The sequence below is a fragment of the Micromesistius poutassou genome (genome assembly GCF_964030765.1).
Source record: "Micromesistius poutassou genome assembly, chromosome: 3".
NCBI lineage: Eukaryota > Metazoa > Chordata > Actinopteri > Gadiformes > Gadidae > Micromesistius > Micromesistius poutassou.
In genome coordinates this window covers 790,908-801,243 of record NC_140273.1, presented here as the reverse complement: position 1 = coordinate 801,243, position 10,336 = coordinate 790,908, and positions in this window count along the sequence as shown.

The following is a 10,336-nucleotide window of genomic DNA, read 5'->3' as shown; positions in this document are numbered from 1 at the left end:
TCCATCCAGTGAATTGGCTTGTGAATCTATTTACCATCCGGTCCGTTTTACCAGACTCCTGTTATCCACGCTTTACGGTGAACTCAGACACGAGTCGTCGTTAATGTCCCGGTTGGGGGTGAGGCACCTGGACGCATGCGGGTCGGTTGGGGGTGGAACCCGGCACCCAGTTTCAGAGCGCATTGTGGGGCAGCTGTATTCAAGAGATCCCCTCTGGCCAGGCAGGCTTCAAGTGATGGCACTTGTGGCCAAACCACAGGGGGTTCTGACCAATCGTTATCCTGTGATCCGAGTGATACTATGGCGGCGGCCGGGGGGGGGGGGGGCGGGGGTGGGGGGATTCAATTCAAGTACACCACAAGCATCCCATCCAACTCAAAGCCCCGGAGGAGGGATTCTACACGTTGAATGGCGGCTGGCTGCCCGGCGGGATGGAGTGATGAAGGCGGGGATGAGGATGAAGAAAACGATGACGACGACGACGACAGAACAGTGGATGACCATCGGCACACGGACAGAGGCGTTCCCCCCCCCCCCCCCCCTCCCCCACCGACGGGAGAGAGGACGGCGCGCGGATGGGTTTGGTAGCGTTACCTGCATGGCGGGGGGGAGGGGGCGTGGCAGGGTGCCCGCGCACGACCGGCGCTCCTCCTCCAGCGCTCGGCTCAGCATCTCAAACTGCCTCTCCTGCTCCCGCACGGAGGCCAGCAGGGAGGCGGTGCTCGCACACTGCTCCATTCACACGCTGGGAGCAAAGCACAGGACAGGGGGGGACAGGACAGGGTTAACCACCACAACCACCACAGAGAAGGGGAGGACAGAGGCCCCACAGCACCGGAGAGCTGGAGAGCCCGGCAGGAGAGAGAGAGAGTCACCCCCACGGGGGTTAGAGAAGGAGAAGGGGGCGGCCGTGGAGTTTGTCCAGAGTTTTGTGCACGTTTCGCTCACACGTCGTGCTTGGAGGAGGTGTGCAACCAGGGCACAGAGAGGTGCTGGAGATGATGATGATGATGATGATGATGAAGATGCAGATGTTTGGAAAGAGGTGGGGGGAAAAAAAGAATGAGTTTGAAAGAGTTTGAAGTCGCTGGAGTCAAATGGAGGAGGGGGTGGTGAGGTCACCGGACGGTGAGGTCTCGAGAGAAGAGGAGAGCAGAGGAGGAGGAGGACGAGAGGAAAGGAAAACATGGAGGCTCGTCTTGAGGTGACCGTGAAGGATCCGTGAAGACGGGCGATGGAGAAGAAAGACGAAAAGCGCAGGATGGGACACCACAACGAGGAAGATGAAGAGGAAGAACAGGAGCCAATACCCATTCAAACTATACTTTAACTCCAGTCGTCTGAGGATGATGATGATGACGACATTCAATTTCAAGTCAATAAGTGCTCTGCCTTAGCGAGGAGAACATTTAAAATAATTATCTTTCACAGGACTCAGTCACACTGGTGATGGTGTGCAATATGCAGAGTGAAGACAGCTCGGCAGGGAGGAGGGAGAGCGGAGCGAAAGGATAAAAAAAGGCGCTATTCACAGTGTCCCTCCCTACGATCTTGTGAGCTTATTAACACTTCTCTCATCATTCCAGACAGAGACAGAGAGAGAGAGAGAGAGAGAGAGAGAGAGAGAGAGAGAGAGAGAGAGAGAGAGAGACCGCATGATAGAAGGGAGAGAGACAGAGAGAGGGGAGGGATGGAGAGAGAGAAAGAGAAGGAGAGTGACAGAAAGAGGCATGGAAGGATAGAGCGACAGCAAGAGCATGAGAGAGAGAGAGAGAGAGGGAGAGAGACGGGGGGAGGGATGGAGAGAGCGAGCAAGAGAGGCGAGGCGCATGGAGCGAAACACCCAAGGTATTACACAAATTATTTTGGGAACAAAAAAATGCACCAACTCAGCGAGAGTGCAAACCAACAAGCCCCGTGGCGTATGAAGGAGACGGTGGGCATCAGGCTTCCTACTTCATACATCCGTCACACACACGTCACCCTCCCAGGGCAGAACGCTAGCTCAAGGTGGATGCAAGTAGAGAGAGGCCACGTTTGGATGTTCCTCCTACACCCAAAAGTGGAGGTTTCCGTGTGAAACGATGGGAGCGTGTTCCAGTTTGCAGCATCCGCCGATCAATAACCACAACATTCACGGAATAGCAAGCTTTGAGGTCACAGACGAGATGACCTTTCGAGCTCCTTTATGACGCAAGCGAGCGAGAGACGTCATATTGGGAGACTAAATAAACAGTCCCTGGCTAAACGTATTTTAGCTGGATAATATAGGTGACGCTCATCAGGCTGTCATTATAAAATAAGCATTGATTCATAAACCATGTTGACCCATTGAGGGAAATCTCGGTTGCTTGAAGAATATCTCTTCTTTATTGTGCTGCGTCTTATATGGGTTTGTGTGCTACTTCATGTGTTTTTATAACCTCCTGCATTGTGTTGGACCAATAGGAGATAACCGGCACTCTGAAGTACGAAACAAAGGAACAAGGAGGTCGGCTGGTGGAAAACTAAATAAAGTCATGTTTCTTTGGGGTCTGTTTCATCCCAAAAGAAACACAAGGCTATATTAAATACAGAATGTTCCTTCTGGCACGAGAGCGCGCACGTAAGTAGGCATAGCCAGGGCCACTCCAATTCAATAACACATTGATAGCGATATCAAGGTATTCAGTGGGAGTAAAACTAGCAAAATCCGAGCGGCTTTCTTCATCTCTAAGCCGTAACCTTAAAAGCGTTGAACTCTCGTCCGTGGGCCCCGCCAAGTGTCCGCAGCTTAAACGCATTGCGTTGTTGACCGCTCGTCATGTAAAGGCTCCATTTCCTCCCCTACCACTAGAGCTAAAGCCCAGCTCCAATCATTGGATTTACACAGCATACACGTTATGTGAAACAACAGGAAACCGTGGCCACACTGTGGTATGGCTTTAGCATGCTTACGTATTGCCTAGTTTTTCTGGGAGATGAAACCACCGTCACCGTCTCTCCTGGCTTCACTCAAAAATCCGTTACTATATGAATCATACACAAAGTATGGGCGGAGAAGACACTGTGTCTGCCAGAGTATACGGTGTCAAAGACTAACCTGCTTCTGTGATTTACGATCCAAATACAGACACCGAATACATTCGTCAGGAAGGACGGATCTGACAATTAAACTCAGTTTCAAAGTCCACCTACTCATCTTTAACTTCCACTAAGAGAAGGCCCCTCCCATCTCTTCCAGTCTCTTGTACACACACAAACACACACACACACACACACCTTTTAAATGTCTGACATGACGGACATCCTCTGAAAAACAAAAAAACAAAACAAATCACACACACACACACACACACACACACACAGTGAGCCACTACTGTGTGCGTCCTGAAGCTTTCTATAAACATGAACCGGCCCTTCCCGTTTTCCATTGACCCGACATAATGAACCTTCGCAGAAAGTGACATGCCGTACAACAACCCACACACACACACACACACACACACACACACACACACACACACACACACACACACACACACACACACACACACACACACACACATTTCCAAAAACGCCATTCTCCTACATTCCACAGAGAGTTGTGGCGTGTCACATCCTGCCTCGGCTGTAAGACGCCGCGGCCCCCGATAACGAGGAGCTTTACTCTCTCACACTAGACAACAATGATTCACCCTGGAACCGCTTCATTACTCAGGAGGCGTAGCAGGGGAGCCAACCAGAAGGCCCCGCCAATTACCTCCAGCACGCTTGGACGAAGAAGAAAAATAACTTGAAAAGATGTTGTTTCAGGTGGGGAACTGAAATCGGTTGTCCCGCTAAGAATGTGGTACACGTTTGGCAGACCGAGGCCCGGGTCTGAAAGGAAAGTCCTGCCAAAACCTGACACCTTCCCCCGAAACAGAGATTAGCAGCAATTACACAAACACGTACGCACATTTGGCCAGTATTAGGTGTCATTCTAGGTGACAGCTTACCTTATGTTGTTAAAAACCGGAACGATATATCACCATGCATGTGATTCATGCATGGTGTTGAATAGTGAATACGTCGTCCTGTCACACATTACGATACAAGACAAAGCATTTCACAAGCACAAAGGTATCCTGTCCAGTTTCAATACTAACAACAAGAGGTGGTAGAGCCGTCGACATTAACACAGTTTTATCCAAAGCGAAGTCCAGAGTAGGAGAGCCAGCAGAGCTCACGAATCAATACTGCAGCAACTACAAAATGTAATTGTGACACGAACAATATCATCCAAAACAACTTGGCCTAAATAGAGTGCAAAGTAGCTGTGGGACTTCAGAGGAAACCCAGAAAAATACAAGGGCAGCACGCACACACTCCGCACAGAACGGCTCTCGTCCGGGTATGACCACCAAAAAGGCACTTGGTGCAGCTGTGAGACAATGCAAACCACTGCACCACATGGAGCCACCAAGTATGCGTGGGAAACCAGTGCCTTACTGATACTGAAAAGGGGCACAGGCTCGTTTCCGGCACAGAGTGCTAAAGAGAGATCAATGGTCTCTCCCACGACGGTCGGTCCAACTTCTGACACGGATATGACTCTTTAAATGGCTTGCTGTCCTAAACCCATCATCAACTTATCGGAAGAGTCATTAGGTTAACACTGAATTATGTCCACCAGACCGGAGCCCCACTAAGCTCCTTACGATCGACGCTAGTACACAGGCTGAGAGACACACACACACACACACACACACACACACACACACACACACACACACACACACACACACACACACACACACACACACACACACACACACACACACACACACACACACACACACACACACGTGTTATTCTGTTTGAGATTTGGGATACAATCTCAGTCGCCGTCGTGCGTCCACACGTGACGGCCTTCGGCTCACAGCGCTGGGCTCGGGGGGGTTGTGTTACACCATTATCGTAGCCTGCCAGTGCCGGGCCTGCCACATTAAAGGGAGTTGATGCCGGCCCATAGTGGGCAGGCCTGCATTATGTTCCAGCACACAGCTGAGGATCAACCAGCTATGGTGAATAGGCTGGGGCAGCGCGGTCGGAGCTCTGTGCTGACTCAGCTGCATTTGAATGGTCCAACAGATGTAGAGAGTGCGGCCGGCCCGCGCCCGTGTGTGTGTGTGTGTGTGTGTGTGTGTGTGTGTGTGTGTGTGTGTGTGTGTGTGTGTGTGTGTGTGTGTGTGTGTGTGTGTGTGTGTGTGTGTGTGTTGGCTTTTGTCCAACCGCCACTGCCTCTGATTTTGGATTACCGCGCCCCCCCCCCGCACGCCCACCCCCCCCCCCCCCACCGCCCCCACCGCCTAAACGTGGCTCACAGAGCCCTCACTACGAGAGAGCCACTGGGGGCCAGAAAAAGACACATCCGCCTGTCCGTGTGGGACACACCCATGCTGGGCTCTGGAAGCCCGTTATTACGGCAGAAATGATACCCCTCGCTCTGGAACAACTGGCCGGACTCACCAGCCCACTGCACACTGCAGGCAATGTCAGAGCAAACGGTTGAGAAATAAAAAGCTATTTTGTTTAGTTCAAAGCTGTGCTAGAACCCAACGGCAGCGGGTCAGAGGGACAAGTAGTGACTCGTCCTCGTTCTCAGATAATGGCTGCATGGGAATGACAATAGATACAAACAGACGATAGACAACATGTCCACCCGGTACACAGCCCTACAGTTTACAACACCAGCTGACTAACTTTGAAAACTATTACATATTCAAGCACTCTGTCGCAGCCTTCCAACAAAAGGCGCTTCTTAACCTCAAGTTAAGCAGACGTTTGTGTGGAGAAGAACATCTACACATGGGAATGTGTAAAATGAGGCAACTTCCAACGCCTTCCACCCTGCCACACCCCATGAGCAAAACTCACGGAACAGGTTCGCCGCCCCCCCCCCCCCCCTACACGTCTACGAGCCGAGCAGCCCACATCAAAAGAAAACGGAAAGGTAAAATGGGCGCAGTGGTTGACAACCCTAACCCTAACCAGACAATGAACAACTACAACCATATAGAATAAAAAAAAGAAAAGAAAAACAAGGGTCTTACGAGTGCTGCCAATCGGAGCCCAGTCGCTCGTCACTGCCCTCCTAAAAGGTTGGCGGTTTGAACACATCAAGTAACTGATTACTGCGCGGAGACTCACTTCCGTGTACCTGTCTGGCAAACTTGTGCTGAGTTTATGAAAGCACAAGGGTCACCGAGCCGTCATAGTAGAGGCTACGCGCTGCGGGACTGCTGCGTGACAGGGTGCGCGTTGCGGGACAGGGTGCACGCTGCGGGACAGGACACCACAGTGCTGCCACTCCAAACTTCCAACAGCAGCGTTGCCCGTGATGCGACACACAGACACACACAATGCAGTGCGCATCCAACACACACAGACAATGTTACCAGAAACGTGCACATAGGCAAGCCGTGCTACAAAACAGATTCGATCTGCGCGCACGCACACACACACACACACACACACACACACACACACACACACACACACGCACACACACGCACGCACGCACATGCACACGCACACACACACACTAAGAGAGAGAGACACACACACACACACACACACACACATTAAGAGAGACACTCACACACCCCCAACACCAACAGGGCAACTTCCTCACCCATCACCTATGAAGTAGACACCACGGCTAGCCCACTTAGCTTGTAGCATCGCGCTATAACAACATCAGCTCTTTTCACCCCAATGTGCGTCAAACGTGCGCGTTTTTGGCGTCGCGGCGAACGCGCACCTCTTCCCCCGGTTCCGACACGGACCCGGTACCGAGAGATGAGGATGCAGGGTTTAGTTTAAGGAGTCCACGGGTAGTGGATCGGGTGTAGCGTGAGGCCCGTCTGCCTCCTCCTCGCCTCCCAGGCAGCAGACTTTAATCCCACCGCTGGGGAACCGGAGCGAGCGACCGACCGACGCGCGTTATTCCTCCACGACGCGATCCGTGCCACCTTTAGGAAGGCGTGCGGTGTGACAAAGTGAATTATTGTTATTAAAAGAGGTTTGTTGGTGGATGCGCCCTACCTAGGTGGTTGATATCGTCCTCCCTTCAGCTTGTTGTTCACTGGTCTCTCCGCTGCGCTCTTCCTGCCTCGTCGTTGGGTGGGAGGGGAGGGGCGCTCACATCACCACCAGTACTGCTGGGATTTTGGGACTAAAACGCATGGATCATGGGTGTAATGTGCATAAAATGCATTATTTAATGTTTTACTCGGCGCTCTTGAAATGGTAGTGGTGGATATTTTTCAAAATTGTAATAAGTTTACGTGGATGAATACTCTTGATGCATTATGCGCGTTGTGCTGTGTTATTGTTGACGATTTAAAAATAATAATAATTATGTTATTGTTATTCGTATGCTTTTTATGTGTTGTTGTTTTTTTACAGAATATATCTTATATTATATTTTTTACTTTTATTCATGCCAAGGGGAACTTTGACCAGACGCTAGGGTGCTTTTATTTAGTGGGTTCTACGGCCACCTAGCGACTAATGAGGTGAATGAATGTAGGAGTGCGACTCATTCAAATATATCTACTTAACCTATTAACCATTTTCAATAATATCCAATAATATATAAAGCTATAAAAATATCAAAATCATATCTGTACTCAAACACAGAGAGCCTTGGAGCTTAGTGAAGCAACAGACGGTTTAATCCACAGTGCACCATAAACTATAGTACGGAAGTGGATTAGGACCACATGGGAAAAAACAAAACAAAACAAAATATATAAGAGTTTAAAGTCAGATTGTGAGAATAAAGTAAACGTTTTAAGATTAAATTCCAAATTTTGAGACTCAAGTCAGAAGTCCGAGAATAAAGTATATTTTCCTCGCCCATCACTTCAGCAGGCATCATCTGTGACGAATCCGATGGTTCCATCAGTTTACCCAGAAGATCGTCGACTGATAGGCTACGAAGCACCACCCTTTCCACCCATATACGTATATACCTGTGCTCTGTCCACCTGGTTTTAGATGGAAGTGTGTGTTGGGCCCGCGGCGATGGAATGTTGTGTGTATGTTGATGAGGAGCATCCACAGTCACAGTCTGTAAGCCAATCAATGACCCCAGCAGATAGAGCTGCGGGTGCAAGTCCTGTCAGAACTACTTTATAACTTTATAACAACTTTATTCGTTTAAATGTATTTATTATTTAAATTATTTAAAACGGTATTAAATTCATTTCTTACAACAGCCCAGCAGCAGTGGAAAAACACAGGATAAAATACAATTTAAAAAAAATGCAGTAGCCTACTAATACAACAAAAAAAAGACGCTAAACTAAAGACAAACAGGGCATAGGCCTACAAAACAAACGGTGTAAACAATATAAATGATAATTCTAAAGTGGCTAAGTACCAGTACTTCACAGTAGGCTATATTAAAGTGTAGGCAAATGTAAATGCAAATGTACTCGGGGGTTTCTGCTCTGATTCCTCCATCAGCATGGCCAAAATGCCGTCACTCTCCTCCCTCACCTCCCTGGCGAGTGTATTTGCATTCAACTGAAATGTTCTTGGGCTGCCCGGTGGCCACTTCTGTCTGCATTAGTGGTGGAACTCACAGGATACGATACGCTACCCGATACTTGGCCCATGATACAGATAATATTGCGATACAGTAATTATGTGATAATCAATATATCGTTAGCCAATATAACGATACATCACGGTTTATGTCTAACGATAAATACAAAATGACGGGGAAAAGTAAAGTGCTGGATTTCTGTCTTTATTGTGGTTCAAACTGAGTTTTTCAGCTTTGTTCTAGTAAACTTTCATTCAAGTTTCCCTCATTATGTGTTGAGCGCCACCTGGAGGAGCAATGAAGTAGTGACGATGGGAGCTGGGCTATTTTATTCATTAAAATATCGACATTTGGGGCTATTTCGTGTTTAACTCTTCATGAATAAAGCATGAAAATGAAAAAAATGTAAATAAAAAAACGTTAAAAACGGAATTGTCCCACCCCTAGTCTGCACGTCGCCTACAGTGATACAATAGTGCTGGGTTCTGTAAAGTCTTCTCCTTACCATCCCATGCAGTGCTTTCCCATCCGTTATGTCATTCCCACGTAGGACAAGACTGTCTGCCGTCCTTCTCACAGTTCCCAAATGGCTGTCTGGAGCTTCCTATGTGAAGTGGGAAAGAAGTTCAAGGTTGTTCTCTGGTGTTGGGGGAACACTTCAGAGCAGGCAGAAGATCTTCTTTTGGATGTACAGTTTTAGCTTTCAATCCTCTACTCTCTTCTTCCATCATTGCTTTCTGGTTGACTTTATTATCTTTAAATATTATATCTCTCCACTTTGTTTGGTATTCTCTGTTCCTCCTGATAGCTGCTGTCTAGCCATAACTTCCTCAAATACATGAATGGAAAGTCATTATTCATTAGTCATTATAGTTATTATGAAATTGCATCAAATATATTTAATTTAATGATGGTTCATTTGGTAAAATTGTATAAAATATGAACCATAATAAAAAGCCATATTACTATTTATTGTGATCATAAATGATATACAAGCGTCCATTGAGGAGGATTTGGATGTTGTAACAACGTCAAACTGTGAGTCACCACCATCAGAAAGAAAAGCTGATGGTGTTGATGTTTGACGGAGGTGAAGCGTTTTGTTCTTAATGTCATAAATTAGTTGTATACAGGTGCCATCTTGTTTTCCTTCTGTAGCCAACTGACTTTGGCCACTTATTAAAATACATACACTTATGTCATCATTTTAAATGATTATTTATATGCATTAAGCAGATGTGGACGGTGGAATGGGAGTCATTTGGAATATAGCTGACCATGTGGTTGCCTATGGTCTTGTTTTTTTTTTAATAAATAGCTGATATCTGGTGTCGACAATAACTTGAAACACATCTTGTGAAACCAAAAAATTGGACTAAATATTATTGAAAATTCAATGCTTTTGAAGTATAAAGTATTATTTTGTAATCTCATCTTTTATCTTGTATGTGTGATTAAATGTAATATATATATATATATATATATATATATATATATATATATATATATATATATATATATTTTTTTTTTTTTTTTTTTTTTTTTTATTATTATTTTTTTTTTAATATAATTTACAGTATTGATCTAATTAAAATTATAATCTCTGGTCTGATGACAACTGATTGTGTGGGTACTGGGCTGTTATATATTAAGATAATTCATAATATAAAACAAAAACATCTAAATATTTTTTATATTTGTCCAAAAGACCCTCTGATGATCTGCCCTGATCATTTTAAATGGACAATTTTATTC